Genomic DNA, 21,053 nt, shown 5'->3' with positions numbered 1-21,053 from the left:
CACTTTCATTCACATTGTCAGATCTTTATGAAATTCAACTTTCTGAATTAAAAAAGGTAATTAAACAGAAGATAAACAAATAAAAGAGTCCTTTATTTAAGTATTTTTTTGGAGTGTAGCTTGAATATAAAGGACTTATAAAATGTTCACGATTATGTAAAAAAAAAAAAAAGTTTTTACACTTAAATTGTGACCTGAATAATCATGATTATTGATTAACCAAATAATCTTAAGCCACAGAGGCCCAGGGGTAGACTGATGGAAGAAAGACCATCAGGGGCCCCTCTTACCACTACCAATCGCTCAATCACACCCGAGTCAAGGTAGATTACGAGTTAAAAGTGTATCATTAAGGTTAAGATATAATTCATTGACCCTGTGGGGATAATTGTCCTCTTCATTTGACCCATCCCTCAATGCCGCCAGGGCATCTCCTCCGGAGCAGTGGTTGTAGTGCTGCGCCCAGGGACCCATCACGAGCTCTTTGTGCTAGGCTTGGTCAGGACTACTGTAGCTGAAGGATTTTACCTATTGTCCATGAACACGACAGTATGCACTTCTGCGAGGGGGTCAAACTGCCAACCTTCAGGTTGGAGGACGATCACTCTGCAACTGCTTCATATTCAATCTTAGACTTATCAACATTATTTTCCCCTTAATTACTCCTTGTTTAGACCTGGTTCAGTTCTGAATAAATCCTGGTTTGGATGTGTATGTGATTTCACTTGTTTTGTCTATGGATCTAAGCACAGATAGAATGATGTGTTTTTTGCCGTTGCCGCTGTGGGGTTTGTGGCAATCTCATACAATTATTACATGTCACAGCGGCAGTAGTTTGATGCGTGTCACACTGTGCCATTAGAGATGCTGAGTGCGTGGTGGGCTATGATTCAACTCTGGTCAACAACAGGCACTGTCAGCTTGAGTGCTGTTCACACAAAAATACAGAAAGAAAGAAAGAAGGGGAATGTTTTGGAGTTGAAAGCAGTTCCAGCTCTGATATCTAGTTTGCTAAGAACCACAAACTGTGAGACTAAAACATCAACATTTTTTTAAACTGCCAAATATGCTAGATAAATCAGTTTAATAATTCAGTTTCACAGTGCTGTCCAGATGTAATGCACTGACATTTGAAAACTATACAAAGAGCATGTCCATCAGGTTTTATTTCCGGATAAAAATGTGTCCCCTGCTCTGGCAGCCTTAGTACCAGCAGTGAACACTTAACCACCTGGAGAAAAAAGATCGTGCTCATAGAAGCAGGTCACGGAGCCGCCTTTAGGAAAACCTTTGGTCAGAGGCCATTCTTCCACATCTGCACCAGGCTCTGGAATGATGTCTCTGTTTGAGGACAAGCAGCGCTGATCCCCCATTTTAAGAAAGTATACAGACTTTTTTGCCAAAAGGCCTCATTTGTAGTGACTGACAGTAAACTCTAAATTGTGTGTGCATTGTTGTGTTTTTGTGATTGTCTGTTCTTGATGTGAAACTGTTCTATACTGCAGAACAGGAACCGGCTGAAAACTAGTTTATAACCGAGTTGAGTGCATCCATCTTTTCCTACATAGAATTAAATAAACCTTCAATACTGGAAGATTCATGGCAACGTAATGAAATCCATAAGACAAGCATGTGGCTGACCTACCAGAAAGGTTAAATTATTTAAATACAAATGCAAAATGGCAAAAGTAAATGACATGATAGATTAAATATACACTACATTTGAAAGCTACCGCACACCGAATGGAACACATACTGAAAATATTGCTACATGCACAGAGCTCATAGCAGCAAGTTCAAAGAGACTCAAGCAAACACAGTGGACGCATAATGTCGCTGATATAGTTGCTCACACCGAGGGGTCAACAAACGGTGGGACACAATATGAAACAACTACACTGCCTCTGAGCGCCGAGCATCCACGCAAACACATGAACACAATGTGGCTAATGCAGGGGATTGAAATCGATGTTGCTCTGCACATGCTACACGGCAATCAGGAATCTTTTAGTGAAATGATTCAAAAGCAAGTGGAGGAGAATGGGAAATGAAGGACTTTGCCTGGGCTGAATGAAACATGACAACATGCAGTAAAATATGTTGGGTTTTTAAACAGGGCTTAACGCATGTGTGAATTGTGTTTTCTCTTTGTTTTCAATCTGTTGAGGTTTTATGGAATTACAAAAGGCATTATTGCTTTGAATGACAGCATGGGGCCAATACGAAATGCTGGCCTTGACGCTACAATAACACTCATGCTACACACACGCAGCAAGGAGAGTCCTGTTGATTAATTTTTCTCTTTCAAAAACAAGCCACATTTTCAGCAACTGCAAATACAAAATGGAGAGGTTTTCTGAGGTTGTTCTGAACATTCTGTTCTGTCATTATTTATACATCAGTTACGCAGATCGGAACTCAAACGTAATCGGTACATATTTTAACAACAAAAACATCACGTCGTACATAACAGAAGGAAAAAAAAAGTCGCCACTTGGATTCCACTATGCAAATACAGTAGGTACTAGCCTTCATCTGAAACAACCATGTGGGAAGACAAATCCCATGGTCATGGAAAAGGTGTCATCTAAGGAGAAGCAGAGACTAATGTACTCCAGATCTGAACCCCAGTGAGAGTGTTTGGGACGAGCTAGAGAAAGCTTTGTGCAGTGGTCATGCTCTCACATCATCAATACAAGATCAACTGGTGAGAAAGAATGCAACACTTGAAGGAAATACATATTTTAATATTGCAGAAACCTATTGAAACTATGACACAGCGAATGTGTGCAGTAATCAATGCTAAAGGCGGTCCTACAAAATATTAGTGTGCTGTGTGTGATGTTGTTCTTGAAATAAACACATTTGCCACATTCTGTTCTTAGATTTTAAACCCTTGTCAAAACATACTTTCAAGTAAATGTGTCCATGGTTAGCAACCAGCTTTAATGAAAGAGTGATCTCTGCAAAACTATAGCACAGTTGAATATTTACCTTCAAATTGTATGAATTCAAATGTCAAACTTTGGACACAAAAACAGGACAATATCAGGTAACGCCAAGCTTTATCTGACAATTACAGTTTGGATGTTCTTACATGTAGACTTTATTGTTTTATTGTAAAACTGTAAACATAAACTGAGGTGAAGAGTGGGGAGAGACATTCAGCAAAAGGCAGGCGCCAGGAATTAATGAGGATCACAATGCAGCACATTTCATGAACAGGTTATGTAGAACAGCCATGACTTTCAATGGCCATTTGAAAAGTGCTGCTACATCGGCTGTTGTAGAAGAGTGATGGGTGTAGCAGCCAAAATCATCTACAGCGAACAATAAAACTCTTATTTACCATGCACTTTCCTTTCACTTAAAAGTCTGGAGAGAAAATAGTGACCTCTGGCAATGTCAAGTTTTCAAAAGTTCTCAAAAGAAGCAGTCACACGCAGCAGGGCGACAGCAATTACAACGCTTGCTGTACTTTGGCCCAGAAACAGCTTGTGCAGTCAGACAGGGATCTCAACTCTGATTAAAAACTGCAGTGTGGCCTAACTCCAGTTTCCGGATATGATAATGAAACAGCAAAAGACACCCCAAGAAGAAAGTGAAAATCTACTGATGAGCTGTGGGTGCAGATGAAAAGTTTTATTTTTTTCCATTTATTTTTCTGTTTAAAAACAACACCAAAAACACTTGACAGTCATCTCAGCATAATATATTAAAATATTACATGTTACAGTGATTGTGGCGTTTGCTGGTTAATTAATGATGCTTGGTCCTTCCTAGTTCTTAAGCACTAATATTACAGTTGAAGCAGTACAAAAATCTTTTCTAACTTCATATATTCCACACATTATGGATCATTCATCAGATGAATGCTTATGCAAGTCTGCACCACATCTTCATTAAACTCATGTGAAGTCATTTCCTCCGGCTGCTTTCCTGGAGCAATAAACGTAAGGCTGAATAAATATTCTGCCACATCAAAGCCCAGTTTGAAACGTGAGTCGCTTTCACCGAACGGACGACACTTGAAGGTAACAGATAATTTTAGACGTGAACCCAGTGAATGTAAAATTCCTCAGCAGACACTAAATGTGCATAGGTAAATGTTAAAAGACTTCTCTAAGCTTAGACGGTTTCTCAGATATGGCAGATATGGAAGAGGCATCCATTTTTGTCAAATACGGTTTTGTCAAATAAAGCCAACAAGCCTAAAATAAATATTCTAAAAGTTATATCATCCATACCTAAGCAAGTACACAATAGCTCCTAATCTTATGGAAAAGGCATGTATAAGGACATTAACATGCTGATTTAAGGACTTTTTTCAGTACTCCAATGAGAGTATTTGTTTATTTCCTGACAAAAATCTGAAGTACTGTAAATGATAGATTGGCTTAGGTTACAGAGCCTCTTTTGTCCGATAAAGGCAACAAACCAAAATAAAAGCTTAAAAAAAAATATGTAAAAATTCAACAAACATTTTCAATGTTTTAAAGAAACACACAGTTGTAGTAGGTTCTAAAAGTATTACCATTGCAAGTACCATTCCTACCGCTGTCCATGGTGCTGAAATACATTGTCTTTAGTTTACCTCCACTTTGACATTTCATATCCTTATTTTTTCTACAACAAAACTTCCCAAAATTACACATCTAAGCCATTAAAAGTGAAAACTCAAAAATCAAAGCTTCAGCAAGTCCCTGCAAATTAGGTGGATACTTAAAGTAGTTTACATGTGTAGCAAAAACCCTCATTAAACACATTTTTCATTTTGAGTTGCAGTAGACATATCCTATTTGTGAAGCTTAAATAATTACGTGATACGAATGTTCCTAGCTTAATTACGTTACACAAGCCTGTGGTTGTCATTCTTCAAAATAATACAGTGTGAAATAGCATGTTGCAAACTAATGAGGAATGCATTTGTTTATTTAATGATGGTCCAAACGGAACATTGTTTATTATTGCAGTGATAATAAATGAAACATCAGAGCCTGCAGCAAAGACCAAAAACCTCAAAGCATCTATGGAACGTCAGACTTGCTTTCATTCGCATGCGGTTTAGTGCAAACTTAAGGCGGCACTTCAAACATCACCACTCCAATCACAATCTGGCTGGAGGCAATACAGTACGCTGAATATTGCTAGCATTCGCAACAGTTGCAAAAATATTTATGCAATATTATATTAATGTTAAGTGTGTGATCAATCATTCATAACAGCCTTTGAGATGCACTTTCCGTGGGTAATATATGCATTCAATTAACTCTTTTTGCCAATGGTAAGCAAAAAGACACCAGTATCATCAATGTTTTAGCTTGGTTCTGTATCTTGTCCATTAATCATCTTTGGCCCAACTCAGGTGATTTCCACAAGGCTTTTATAATGCAGCTTCACGTTCTATAGAGTCAATTTATGAGAAGATTTCTGTAGCGTGACAGTAACTATTGCCTGTTACCACAAATTTATTAGCTTATGTGGATGGATTTCTTGTCATTTAAACTTGCTCACTGAAGTGTTTTCCCAAGGCCATGGAGTTTACAGTCAAGTATTGTGAATATTTGCAGCAAGGATGGATTTAAAACAGCTACAGTGTATTTAGAAATCATACAATAGAACATAAAATATCTACAAATACTTACCAGTAATTTTCTTTCTGTCATCAACTGCAGCATATTTCTTTTCTTTTCAATACCAAACTACTAGCATCAAGGCCACGTCACTTTAAATAGCTTTTTGTACAAATTGTGCACTGCAAAAATGTTGCTTGATTGATTAATTGAAGGTCAACACACTGAATAGAACAAGACTGGTATGAACCATGTCATGGATGTACATGGACAGATGTAATACTACTAACAAACTAACATGTAAAGAGACATGGGGAAACTCTACATAAAAATAAATAGAGTTTAAAGATATTTTTGGTGACTACTACTTTTTCTTAAGCCCAGAGATGTAAGCCTCAATAAATTTACCCTACAAGTTCAAGTGAATTGTCGGTGTCCTTGGTGTTGATTACCTAAAAATTAGAATTAAAGCCAGGACAGATTATGGTTCATCCTTCTAATCCCATTTTTAAGAATTCAACCTCTGATGAAAACTTGGATCATCATAACAATCAATCCATTTCTAATCTCCAGCTTGCAGTCGGTGGAATGGGCTTTTCTGATGGACAATAAAAACATGAAAATAGTTATTTATTTAAATATTTGCATACGGTATAACTTTACCTTAAAATTATCTAGGATTAAAATATAGTAAAAAAATAAATAAATAAGGTAAACACAACCAAAACCAACAAAAATGCATTAATGGAGCAGAAAAAGCAATCCTTGATTTGTTTTAGACTGCCCATACACTATTACAGTATGCCTTTACCTCGGTTGTCACGGCTGTCATTTAACTGACGGCTAAACGCTGTGCCTGCGAAGCATGTAAGAGGAATGAAAAATCAAAACATGACACTGCAGCCTGGAAACCACTCAATATAACATGACTTCTGAGACATGGGTGACGTCAATGACAAATTTGTACAGGATGTTCAGCAAACACAAGTGAACTTTTGCCATGTCACATCTACAACTAATCTTTTCAGTAAATGGACAACTATCTCAATGTTTGACCTAAGTCAGCGATGAAAAGGAGGAGTGAAGGGAGGATTGTGTCGGCCATGTTGGAATATAGGATCAGGGTATAGCACGCCGAGAGCCTGTGGGATGCGCCTCACTGCCGTCTCTGGCCTTTACTGACTGAACTCCCAACCACCTCATCAATATTCATTGACCCGCGCAGACTAATGTCCCCCGTGACCGCTGGGATAAAGTTGCAGAGGTCATACCCTCACAAGAAACAGAAGACCGTAAAGGAAAAGCAGAGCGTGAAAAAACGGAGGGAATGATAAAGGACATGAGGGGTAAAACGGTTAAAGGGCAAAGCCTGCGGAGGTTAGGTATAAAGGAGTGCTGTCAAGTGATAACATTTTTATCCAATCCATCTCATTTTATCTATCTTATAAAATATGAATACACCAAGTGTAATATTTATACACAAAATCAAACAAATTGGACATTTTCTTAAAGGAGACATTAAGTAAATATGACTTGAATTGTGTAGCTTGAGTTCTCCACTACCCCCAATATCTGCCCACTGCACTGTGCTTATTTTGTATTTATTTTTTAATTCACAATAAAATCAAGTACTGTTTGCTCCAAGGAAAAGTCCCTATGATGTAAATTGAACTAGCCTTCCTCTGACAATAAGAAAATGTCCATCACGGTCTACTGTCAAACTGCACCTTAAACTGTGGGTGAAGGACTGCCAAGATTGTGAGCATATTTAACTAGCTTTTCTTTTTTAAATGAACCACATGAGTTAATGAAATAAATTTGACAGGCCTGATATAGAGAAGAATATATAAAACACACTCACTTGCCATTACAATGGGTACATATTTATAGGTAAGTTTATGATTGAGATTGTATAAACATTAGGTATCTGTGATAGATTCAGTGTGAAATAAAAATACTCAAAACAAATAATGATGTCACTGATGGCACGAATAATCGTAAAAGGACTCTCTGTGATAGAATGTGTGCTCTAGAGCCACTTTTAAACCAGCAGGGATGCAACTTAGGGCTATTACAATTAACCCAATTAACAGCCCATGAACAAAGTCAAAGCACAAAAATTTTGTTTTTCTGACTTGTAAAATAAGGCATTTGTTGCAACCTGCAGAATTAAAGACCGAATCTGTACTGTACAACCTTGACTCCAAAGTGGGACAGACAGAACATGGCCTCGGAGCATACATAAGGATATATGCCTCTAGAGAGCAGTGTGGAAGACGATCAGAAAAGGCACCGCTCAGCTGAGACACTGAAGTCCAAGGTTAGGAAGAAGAGCGGTCTAACAGCTGAGACATCTGAGCGCACAGTATATTTTAATATTAAACTATACCAGGCTGTCCACTTTCCATAATCACACATGCATATAAATGACAATTAACATTCAATATTTTAGAAGGATAAAGGTCAGATGGAGTTATAAAGTGTGCAGTTTTAATGAAGCTACAGTGAGACATTTTTCAGTATCTCAAAATGTCAAACTGTGATAAATGTTTTAAGCTACTTGGTTAAACTTGGTTGCGAGTTCTACACATTCATTCTATGCCAACATAAACCTTCTATCATTTCAGTGGTGTGCTTCAGTTGCCCTCGCCGGTCAGATTTTCAGAGTTCCGACTTCTAAATCTAAATTGGAAGCCTTCCATCTTCCAGCTTCAGCCATCCAGCTCTGAAGCGCAGGTAGCATTTCAGAAAATCCAATATGATGTGATCTGTGTTGGACATGTTTAAGACATTTGTGCTGGATTAACATATTATTGTCCGACTAGCGTCATCAGAATACTCTGAAAAATTATCGAGATCATTTTTGTCAATATCACATAACCATAGTTAGGATAAAGTTAAATATCAGTCAAATATAGTTTTAGTCCATCCCCTTATTATATTTTTGACCAAACTTCCCAATGATAAGTTTTTTTTCTTCTTTTTTTAAATAAAAACTTAAAATGCACTGTTCCAAATTATTATGCACACCAGAGTTTCAAACCATATTATTGTTGTAAAGAACTGAAAATGGTCAATTGTTAAATTAGAAGCATTAGCAGGTCATATTTACTGAAATCAAAAGCTATTTTAATCAAAGCATCTTAACAGGTCAAGTTACATTAAAGGTGGTATGGACGATTTTTTTTCAGCAAATTTTTTATCATATTTCCTCGTGGCATGGATAAATCATTTGTCCTGCCACGTATCAATCATAAAACGCACCTATCACTCACCTGCAGCCGCGTTTCCGTGTGCCTAAGCGCATGGATCTATCATAATATAGTTCCCTCAGTGTACGGGGCAAAATGAAGACGGAGAAAGACAGTTCGAGCTGACGCAGAAGTGGACAGAAATCTACGGGAGACGAGCGATGCGATCCGTTGCGCTAATAAACAAACGCATGTGTGTGTTGTATCAGTCCACACGGGGGAGTGCGCATGCGCACTTCCGCCCGCGTTCTCAAATCGCCGAAAAATCGTCCATACCGCCTTTAACATAGGACCCCTTATTTTATAGGAGCTTCACAATTCTTGTATCCATTGAACTTGAGGGTTTCTGCTTGAACGTCTTTGCAGGATGTCAGAATAGCCTCCCAGAGCTGCCGTTTCTCTTGAGGATGCTCCAAAGCTTCTCAATAGGGTTGAGGTCAGGGGAGGATGGGGGCCACACCAGGAGTTTCTCTTCTTTTATGCCAATAGCAGCCAATGATGCCGAGGTATTCCTTGCACCATGAGATGGCGCATTGTCATGCATGAAGATGATTTTTTTTTACCATTACATGGCAGAAGTGGAAAGTCAGAAACTCCACATACTTTACAAAGGTCATTTTCACACCTAAGGGGTGAAAGATTGTGAGTCATGTGAGAAAAGCTTTCTCACATGACTCCGCCCCCTTGCTGATGTCACAGCCTTGTTGAGACATGGTGGCCGTCCATCAACCATCCACCACTCCATCTATCTGGACCATCCAGGGTTGCATGACACTCATCAGTGAACAAAACTGTTTGAAAATTAGTCTTCATGTATTTCTGGGCTCACTGGAGCTATTTCTGATTGTGAGCATTGGTTAAGGGTGGCCAAAGAGAAGGTTTATGCATAACTGCAAGCCTCTGGAGGATCCTACACCTTCACGGGACTCCAGAGACACCGGCAGCTTCAAATACCTGTTTGCTGCTTTTTTAATGCATTTTAGCAGCTGCTCTCTTAATCTGATGTATTTGTCCGGCAGAAACTAAAATTCTCCCAGAAAAGATCTGACATTCATTTCACTCACCCAAAGAGCCCTGAGACAAAATACCATCTATGAGTTTCACTGGAAAACCAACAAAAATTACCTTTATGACACTTAAACACAAATTGCATAATCATTTGGAACCTGCTCCTACACAGCCGTTGAGCCTCTGTTCTGTCAGTTATGAATGCTGTTTTGTTAAGATAATGTTGCTTAAATCTTCTCAGAGTGAATGACAACAAGTTTCCTCCAAGATTTCTCGAACAGAAAATGGAAAGGGGGGTTCTTGCCCCCAGTCAGGTTTAAGTATCTTGAGAAGGACGGAGCGTGAGATTGACAGGTGGATCAGTGCAGCAACTGCAGTGATCTGGTAGCTGTATTGGACTGTTGTGGTGAAGAAGGAGCTGAGTTGAAAGGCAAAGCTCTCGATTTACTGTTCAATCTATATTTCTACCCTCACTTATGGTCATGAGCTTTGGACAAGGTCACAAATACAAGTGATCAAAATTCCTCCGCAGGGTGGTTGGATGCTCGGAGTAGTTCAGAGTAGATCTACTGCTCCTCCACGTCTGGGGGAGCCACTTGAGGGTGCCCCGGGGTAGACCCAGGACATGTTGGAAAGACCATGTCTCACTGTCGCACAGAGGACTGTGATCATGAAACAGAAAGTCTGCGATGACGGGGCAAAGACACAGAGGCAAAAGTGAACGGCACACGGAACTAAGGCTGCAAAATGACAAAATGCAGAGATCACTGCTTACTCAACATTAAGTTTTACAAACAAGTTTCTTATTTTAAGGCTACTGTAACTGTTTACAAAGAGTCTGGTGAAAAGTGAATTAGTCCTTTATAGCGCCGCCCGGCTCCGGTAGTCTAACTCGACCCCCAAAAGTCAGCGTTAAAGCAATCCTTTAGAGTAAAAGTACCTCAGTTCCGTTGCAAATGGTCTCTGCGAGTCCAATAATGCAAGGGTCCAGTGCTGCAGATCTCTCAACGCTAAACAGTACTCAACAGTGCTGCAGCGTTTTAGCTTAGCTTAGTATAGCCCCGTCCGGCTTCGGTCGGAATAACAAGAAGCCAAAAGTGACAATAAAATCACGAAAACTAACACCAAACCACCATGAAACACAGCGTTAAAACAATCCTTTAGAGTAAAAGTACCTCAGTTCCGTTGCAATGCAATGCAGGGCTCCAGTGCTGCAGATCTCAGAGCTTAGCTTAGCATAGCTTAGCTTAGCACCACCTGGTTTTGGTTAGCACTAGATCATATAGGGAATCGGGACGGAAGCATGGACAGAAGTGACTAAATTCAAGATGGCGCCGACAGCATGAAGGCGACCGAGACCGGTCCCGCTGTTACAGCTAAGGGAATAATTTTCTCTCTTGGGTCGGGGTTTACCCCTAAACCCTAACCCCTGACCCTAACCTTAACCCTAACCCCTAACCTTAACCCTAACCTTAACCCTTAACCCTAATCCCTAACCTTAAGCCCTAAGTTTTTGTAGTAGTTAGGAGACCAGGGGAAATAATGTAAATGTTTGCTCACCTGTTCATCTGATCCAGCCATTATTTTTACAAATTGAATAATGACAATGAATGAGGAAAGTTAAGCTTACTTTGTCTGGTTAAAACTAGCTTATGCCATGGCTTTGAATTAGCAAAAGTGTAGCTAACTCATCCCAAAACAAACTAGACTGTGCAATATATAAATTTAAAAATTGTAATCTCGAGATTAATTTTGCTCCGTGCGGGAGTAGAACCCATGAACTCCTATGCGTCTTTAGCCGCCGGGCCAACTCATCTCAAACATTTCCGCTGCGAGACACTAACTACCGCAAGTGATTTGGGCTGCCACGAGGGCCGCCATTTTGGACTCAGTAACTTCCGGACCGGTAACTTTGTCCTGATTCCCTATATGATCTAGTGCCGACCGCTCCGGTGGAACAACAACAAGCCAAACTCAGCGGCTAGCGCAGGAACAAACGCCACGAGGACCGGGGGCACTTTCGTCTTAGGCATTTGTTAGATGTAGTAGTGGAAGAATCATAAGCTCTGGAGAAAGAACAGTAACTGCTAGCTTAAGTAGCCATGTGGGTCGCAGCCCATTGGCCGACTACAATAACACAGCTGTTCATAGGGAAATTGGGTCACACCCCTCAACGCCTCGAAAGAGGAGTAGAAACTAACACACTTTAACGGCTTTATGTATGCTTATAATGCTGCAAATACTGTTATCTGATACATGGAATGGCTGCTCCATGACTTCAACTTGCACATTCAGCAAAAAAAACGAAAATCACACATTTGAAAAAAAACAAAAAACTTATTTTTGTCTTTTACTCTGTTTCGTCGAGGCCGACTTGTGGCGGTTTTACGGGCGGCGGGTCACATATTCTTTATATACAAACAGAACAGTTTGGACTGGTGAGGTGAAATGTTGCCGTTTTGGGGACAAACGTATGTGAAATAAAATGTGGTATTTTAAGCAGAAACTCATTATTGGTTATTTGTTTATTACTATAAACTATAATGTTTATTTAAAAAATGATTTAATATGATTTTAAAAAGTTTACGAATGTACAAGAAATTGACAGATTACTCAATAATCAAAGAACTAAAATAATCAATAGCTGCAGCCCTAGATACAATACTTTTGATTTTGGCAATGTGTTTTAGATGGTAAAAAGCTACTGATGTTATTGATTTGATGTGGTTGTTCAAGTTGAAGTCTGAGTCCATTATTACCCCCAGATTTCGAACTTGATTTGTAGTTTTTAACGCAGGAGATTGGAGGTGACTGTGACACTTTCTCTTTGTTTCTGTGGGCCAAAGATTATGATTTCAGTCTTGTCTGTGTTCAGAGAAAGTTGTTTTGCATCCACAAACTGATCTGTTGGATGCAGTGACAGAGTGAATCCACTGGTCCATATTCACCTGACGACAGTGAAACAAAGGTCTGACTGTCGTCTGCATAATAGTGATGGGACACATTTTCTCTGCGTATTAACTGACCTAAGGGCAGTATGTAGAGGTTGAACAGAAGGGGTACCAAGTTTGACCCTTGGGGCACCCCCCAGGTCAGGGGCATGTGGTCTAAGACACAATCACCAATTACAACAAAAACAACATCCTGTCTTCCAGATAGCTTGTGAAGTGTCTGAATTGCCCAATGGTCTTGGTTGGGTTAAGCAACATCAAAGCCATAATTGTGCATTAGCAGGCAAGACAAAGTTATTTTTTGCATTAAAAATGTTGTTAACATTATTTTGAAAACTTTTCATTAGGCGTAACAACCGTTCCCAGAGTCTAGGGCATTCAGGCAGGGCTTTGCCACAATTATGCCTCAAAAGGGAATATCAAATAATGCTAATAGGTGAAAAAATACCATATCTGGTGATGCTGCACTTCCTCATCAGTCTGCCCACTACTGTGTCTCCTTTGTCCTCAGACTCTCTCATTCATTCCACTCTCCCGCTTGTTTATTTTATTGCTCTGACCGCAACTTTTTATCTTTTTTTCTTGACTGAAATCATACCACTGCAATAACAAAGTGCAAAGAATGCTGCATAAATTAAGTTTTCTCTTGATACCAGCTGGAAAAAGTGATGGAAGTTCTTGTTAAAGTGGGGCCATGAAACTCTGAACTTTAAAAGAAAAGGACTTTCTTTTGGGCTCTAGAGTTTGCAGAGAGTGCAGGATATGGATCTATAAACAAGAGGCGTGATGATGCAAAAATATGAGGTGGAGTGAAGCAAATTGAGGGTGTGGCATAGTACATTCTGTGAATGGCCAGAATCATAACTAATGAACTTCAAAACTAGTGCACTGGAAAACAGAACATGGGTAACATGCCCTAGACATTTCCTGGAGTCCCTATCCTAGAGACTCGGTGTAATCCCTCATTTGTCCAGGATTGTTCCTGTTGTAGAAAATGATTCAGTTGTAGTCATCTGGACTTTGTTTTATTATAATCATCCTGGAAGAGATAATCATAATAAAAAAATGTTCATGGGGCATAAATAATACAAATAATATATTATAGAATAATAAATACAGTCCGATAAAGTCCATGTGCCTTAAATATCACACAGAGAGGAGGGCTGTCTGCAAAGGGATACATCCTATATATGTGACTGACCGTGGCTAAACCAGTTACAAGTCTACCCGGAGACATTTTGAGTTACAGATTCTGAAAGTGTGAATTCAAAGCTATCCAATGGTGTCTCACTCATGCACATCTGATAATATTTGAGTAAGTTGTGGTCATTTGAATGTATACAACTCTCAAAACCTTTCACTGAGAAAACTGCCTCTAAAGATTCTCACCTGAGTGAGCACAGAGTCACAGGGGGGCGGGGCTCATTTGCATCTCATTGAGATAAGCCCTCCCCCCTGTCACACTGACACCACCTCCCCCTACAGCTGTCACTAAAGACTCAAGAGGAGTGTTGTTATTGATGGTAACTGGACTTGAATCAGAATTAGAAGTTACTATATTAAAAGGGAAATACTTGGATTATAAAAGGCCCTGAATAGCATCAAAGAATCAGAATCAGAATCGGGTTTATTGCCATTTGTCGATAAACAGAATTCACAGGTGATTCAGTACTTAATAAAAATGTATTAATCCAAGAATATGAAAGTTATTTTGACGTTAACAAATCACATCTCTACCATCTGGAAGTTGGAGTTGAATTTGATATTTACTTTTGATTCAGCGCCATAAAACAAACACATAAAGCACAACTCACATGTAGCATGTGTGTCAATATGCCACTGGGCTAGATCAGAAGGTAGGTTTGACTCAGGGAGGTGCGTGTAAGCAATAATACAAACTAGTGAATCAAAGTGTGGCTGTGCCTTATGAAGCCTGCGTAAATTCAGCCTGGAAGACCTAACTCCATCCATCTACATCAAGGCCACCATGGAAGGACCCCTCTCCCCAGCTCTATCATCATACTCAAGCGGCGCCCGCCTGTCCGTCTGAGAGAGTCAGATCACTCACTTCACCATGGACTCTCCCAGGTTTCTGCGCTTATCCCAAAGAGGTTATGCAGTTTTTCCCGGCCAAAGAAGTAGGGTGAAAGGTCAGGGGGCGTCTGTAGCATGGCCCTCGCACCTGCTCCTCATCCCCAATCAATGCTCTCAGTGACTCCTCCCCGCTCCAATCGGCACCAGGCGGTCACATTTAAGCCCTCAGGCAGATGGCTCGGCCGCTCAAACCGTACTGCGACCCACCACCTCCCCAGCTCCTCCTCTACATTCCCCTCATCCTCAACCTTCTCTCCACATCTACCACCACCAGTCTCCAGGCTCCGGGGGGAGACATCTAATACAAATAGATCATGGAGTGCCCATGATTGCAACGTCTTCCGCCGGGGTCTGAGCGCCAATTAACTCTCGAATAAAGCTTGCTCAACAGTCCATTCTCGTGGTCTCTTTGTCTCTCCAGGGTGAAATATATTTACAGTGAAGGTTTACCAACATACAATTAATCCAATATTTACAAAATGTACAATCTGCAGATGTTCAATGGTTTCATATACTGAAATACTGAAAGGTTCACAATCTGGTTGTATAAATAGCAATCAAAGTTCAACACGAGATTCAGCATAAAACATCCAGTGCAGGAAGTGCACACACATATTAAATAACATTTGCACATCTCAATGAAATAGCAATGAAGTGTCCATTTGAGAGTTTGCAAAGTCTGTGGTGTCTTTTGGGTGGGATCGGACGGCTGAATCAGCTCCTACCATACCGCAGGTGGCTCATGTTGAAGGATTTGTAGGTTTGTAAAGTTCACTTTATCTCAGTTTCACAGAGGCCGACATGTTCCGGCATTTACAGCGCTTCGTCACATAATATGTATGATTTGTTCAAATGATTTTCTATTTTAAAAACAAAAAAGGAAACATTTATTTCATAGTCTTATTTAATAAAATACCACTTGTTTGTCAGCTATTTCTTAGTAATGGCCTTTTTCTTGCTGCCAAAAGTATATTCTAACAGTATCTGTTAATTGTGTCCATGGCAGGAGTTTTGAGGCCAAAGTATATAGATCTAAAGTTCAGAGTGATGGCAATTTCAAAAACGCAGTCCAATATTTTGAGCGACAGGGCAGTCTCATGAGTGGACCATGAGTCTCACCCCCTGCAGGACACTCTGTCCGCTCTGGAGAGCAGCTTCAGTGACAGACTGATCCACCCTCGCTGTGTGAAGGAAAGGTTTCACAGATCTTTCCTTCCTGCTGCTGTGAGACTCTACAACAAACACTGTTAGCCCTGAACATGTGTCATTCAGCTTTTATTATCATGTGCAATACTGTTATATGTCAATCATCCTGGTGCAATATTTTCTGTCCATATAACAGCTGTAAATTTGTGTTTTTAGTTTTTTTTTTCATGAGTATAAGAGGTTTCTTTGAAGAATTGTTCTACAAGAGTGTTTGTTTTATTAGTTATCTGTTTTTTTTTAATTTGTATTATTTACTTCTGTGCCTAATCTGTTTCTGTACCTAATCTGCGTCGCAACACTGGAATTTCCCCATTGTGGGACAAATAAAGGTTATCGTATCTTAGTCCCAAAACATGCGACAGTGGTATGCCTTCTGGCTGCCACAGTTAACATTTCCTTGTGAATAATGGGCACTTTGACATAGGGTTATGCCGAGGCTGTATTTCAATATTTTTAAGGAAACAAATGAAAAAACGGTTTTATTTTTTTTTAATTTAGAAATAAAAAATCAATTGAACAAATCCTATATTAATGTTCTTTCTCGCTGTTTCACTTGTTAGACAACAAAAGTGTCTCCTCTGCTGTGAACTGCTCACTTGTTTCTTTGCCTGGATATGAGGCCATGACTGCAGAAATCACACACAGGCGATGCTTTTGAATGTCAGAGTTATCAGTCATTGGATCAAACACTATCATCATATATGTACTTGCACCAAAAGCCTACAGCCACCAGGTAGAAGGAGCCCGTCCTGGAACCGGCCCCTGTCAGAGGCTCCTGTTTCTGCTAAGCTCAGGGGCAAAATACAGCCCTGTATTACAAAATAAGCACATAAACATACAGGAGAATATGAGAAAGGCAGAAAGTGTATATTCACACACATCTGAGAGTACTAATCCACTCAAAAGGTCAGCCATCACTTCTTCGCGCCTGATATCAGCAAGCATGTGTTTATGTGGAACTATGTAAATCCTATCATCTGTTCTCCGAGCCCAGAGTTTGTGAAGAAAGCAAACTGTGGCCCGTTTTACACGAATACTAGAAACAGAGGCAATGTGCAATTTTCTGGGTAATTGATGCGTACAAAATGGGAATTATCAATGAGGAAAACCAAAGGTGGTGTGTTGTAATGTGTCTGTTGGAGATGAAAAGATGGATTTCTGAGATTGTTTAATTTTTGGAGAAAAAAACAAAGTAATGATGGTATGGAAGATAATTTGTTTATATGTAGTTAAACAAACTAAGGCCCAACACACCCAGCACACAACTGTGAACACTGTGTCAAAGCAAATGATCCATGACAATGACAGGAGGGAAATTACTTGTCCCATAAATCCCCATTGGCTTGTGATCATTGAATTGTGACCCCAGCTAGAGGGCACAGCACTAGCATAGGCACAAGTGGCAGAGATGTAAGATATAAAAGTAAAAGACATGTAAAACAAGAGAATTTGTCATCTTTAACAATGCACTACAACGGTGGAGTAGAAATCGAGAGACAGGAGATTTCCCAGTGTAAAAGAATGTGGAAGAGTTCTTGCTTACTGGCCTTCAATACACTTCTGGCTGGGACACTCGCCCTTCCCCAACCACCCCATACTGTTGTTTATTAAACCTCACAAAATCATTCTAGTTTATTGAACTTTTTGTAGTTATATAGTTAGTCACTGAGTCAAGGGTTAGCCATGAGGCTATAACAGGCTATAAGGGAAATGACGCGGTCCCTGAAACTGCGCGGCCATTTGACCTAAATGAAGTATTTTGGATTAATTATTGTGCGAGTTGGTAATTCTTGGCAGTGTAAGCAACACAACCCAGAACTCCACCTTTAACCTGTGGATTATTGCTTTTCATTTAATTTTTCTCATGTACATATAAGACTATGAATGACATTACGGACCACTCCAAAATAAACTCTTATTAGTGACAAAAGGCTAAATGCCAGATGCACACAGACCAAACAGCGCCTCTAATCTCGACAGGGGTGACATTTGGACACTCGCCTGTTATGACTAATCATTCAAAATGAAGTCACAAAATCTATCTGTGGCCTCACCTCCCCGTGCCTCCTCCTTCACTACCTAAATGTCAGCATTTCAATTGAGCTCATTAATACATCCTCATTTTTAGGCTCCTCTGTGAGTATGCAGACTTTTGGGATGTTAAGATTAGCGAGAGGGTGATTTACTGCAGTGGTAAATATTTGGCAGCTCCTACTTTTTCAATTTCAATATGTTCTTTTTAAAATCTTTCTTCTTTTGTACCTCTGTTCCATCATTATTTCCAACTATCTCACTCCTCCATAATTCTTCTGCTCCATTTCCCCTTTGATCTATTATCTGGGAATTTGTGGGAAGCAAAGGCTGTGAATCATCCAATGGCCTTTTGGCTGACATGGCCTGGCCTGACCCGCTCTGGACAGCGCCGTCCCAAAACAGCATCCATCATGAAACCCTCTGTCCCATTCTATGACAAACACAAATACGTGAATGTCCACCAGAATGAATAGAACATACCAAGTGCCACTAAGCCTAAAGTTGAGTGCAGATACTACATAGATAAGATGTGAGAAGTTTCAGCAGTATATAAATAGTAGAAAAAGTGTAGAAATTATTTAAAGAGCCAATTGGACAATGATGATTTATTAAGGTTATTGCCAATAAAGCCAATGTGGCCTATGGGTGCACTATGTAACATTTCTTGTGGTGTCTCATGCACTTCCTCCAATTCATCTGCTAAGGAGAGCTTTCATATAACGGTTGGATGACAGCAATTCTTTCCCATAATTAAAAAATATGAGCCATAGCATTCCTGTTATAATTTACATTTACTCTTTAGCCACAAGGTCAGTGTTCATGGTCAGCCGAGCTCACAAGTCCATGCCACAGACAGAACACAGTTGAGATGAAGACATGAGTTTATACCAGCTTCTTCTGGTCTACACCTCTTATTACAGTGTACAAAATAAGGGACTTATTTTTTTGACTTGTTATTATCTCAGAGGTTGTCAGGATGGGAACCAGTAGTTGGTCTTTTAATTCTACAATTGCTCCCAATGGACATGGAAAATGAATAATTGTGAGCTGTAAGTGAGTAAGTATAGAACATTAGCATGTGGCTAATGTTCAAAAGCAGACAAAAGCCACAACTACTAGTGTTTATGATGAGTAATATAACATATTACATAATGGAAACGATTGCTGCTTTTATTATTGCAACAGTAAGGGTTATTTTATAGTTCTACATGCAGATAATTTATTTTAATTTTAAATCAATTAAGTATATATACATTTTATGTAGGCTGAATGATACACTTTAGTGGATGTATGAACAGACTCAACAATAAAGTGGCAAAGCCATAAAGCACACACACATATTATAATAGAATTATGCAATGAAAATAACATTATAGTTAAAAATAGTTAATAATTAAAAGTAAAAAATTGTGAATTTATAGTGTAGCAAAAGCTTATTTAAAGTCACTGCTTTGCCTTTGGTGGAATATAACCATTCATGAGCGATTTAAAGTTTTCATTGTATCCATAGTATTGTGCAAAGTAGATATTAAGAGAGAGCTAGAAGAAGTACAAAGAGCAAGTCACACTTCCACATTGCCGTGACAGTGCAGACAGGACAATCAGACATGAATTGTATTTCTTTGATCAAAGCTTGTGATTCAATCGTATTATTCTGTAACAATGTTTCTTGGGTTATGTCACAGACAGCAGCTTCACACCTGATTAGGAACAACTGCGGTGTGTGCTAGTGTTAGCACATACAGCTGTTTTGTCTCCGTCTTTGATCGCAGATGATGCTGCTAATCAGACGCCTTTGTCAGAACAGCAAACACAGTGGCGGAAAGAGGAGATGAGAGGATATTTGGAGCTCAACATACAGTACAGCTGGGATCTGATTCACACTAAACTTTGAGGCGGCACAGTGGTTGTCATGGAAATCACAGCAGGAAGTGAGTTTACAGTGTGTTTATAGTGTGTGTGTTTGGGAGGTGTACTAAGCCTGTAGTTCTGAATGAAGATATACACAGTGGTGTGAAGCCAATGGGATACACTGAGGTTCTGCACTGACACAATTGTAACCGTGGCTTGAACATAGACCAACCACCAATTCTCACTGTCTGGGTGTAAAACATTATATGATGAGGTCAAAGAAGACAATTGGTAAGTGCGAGATATGGCTTCAGGGCACTACCACAGCCCCATCACAGCCCAGGTCTCAGAGGGCAACAATGAAGCTATACTCCAATTAGAAGTCAGGATTAAACAAAAAAGTGGACTTTGTATATTACAGTAGAAACATTACAAGTCCATCCCACGCAACACTAAAGCGTCACACATTGATTTGAAGACCTTTCCGTCGCCTCCGGGCGGACAAGGAGGAAGCAGCGATATAAAAAAAATGAGAGGTAGACTTCTTTTGACCAGATTAATTAACTAATGCCTCCGACGCACAGTCCCTTAAGAGCGTACATGCATGTCTCCAAGCGTGCTTCATCAGAGGCTGCCAAATGTCATGAGAGCACCCAATTAGTTAAAGAGTCCGGGCCCACACACCTGTCTACCTGCACTGACAATAGCCTGTGGCACTATGCATACATTTACACATTGATTACAAAGCTAGGGCCATTAATTAGTCAGTCAAGAAACTTAATGACTAGCCACTCAGTGCAGGGTTACACCTGGGAAGAAGAGGGGACTGGTGCAGGTGAACAGGCAACATACGAGTCAAAAAAGAACACACGATAAAATGGGTTGGAAAATGTATGAGAAAACGTTATAACTGCTTTTGCATGTGCATTGTCCCGAAAGAAGAATTACTGGAATTCAATAAGTGGACTCATTCAGGGCCCACTAAAGAAAGCGTCACCTCATCTTTGAACTGTTTGGAAGTTCATACAGCAGAGGGCTTCGGACAAAAAAAAAAGAGCTTACATTTTCTTTGAAGTAATATGTGA

At 39.7% G+C, this 21,053-nt stretch overlaps 1 protein-coding gene across 1 annotated transcript in view; it reads right to left on the bottom strand.

Moving 5' to 3' along the window:
- nbas (NBAS subunit of NRZ tethering complex) overlaps positions 1-21,053 on the bottom strand; it is a 177,435-nt gene that overhangs the window by 27,394 nt on the left and 128,988 nt on the right. The window lies entirely within an intron of this gene.

Source organism: Eucyclogobius newberryi, unplaced genomic scaffold, assembly GCF_026437365.1.
Source record: "Eucyclogobius newberryi isolate DKJ021-1_F unplaced genomic scaffold, fEucNew1.0.hap1 SCAF_1, whole genome shotgun sequence".
Classification (NCBI taxonomy): Eukaryota; Metazoa; Chordata; class Actinopteri; order Gobiiformes; family Gobiidae; genus Eucyclogobius; species Eucyclogobius newberryi.
Note: the sequence above shows the minus strand (reverse complement) of the source record. Positions and strands in the feature narration are given on the sequence as shown.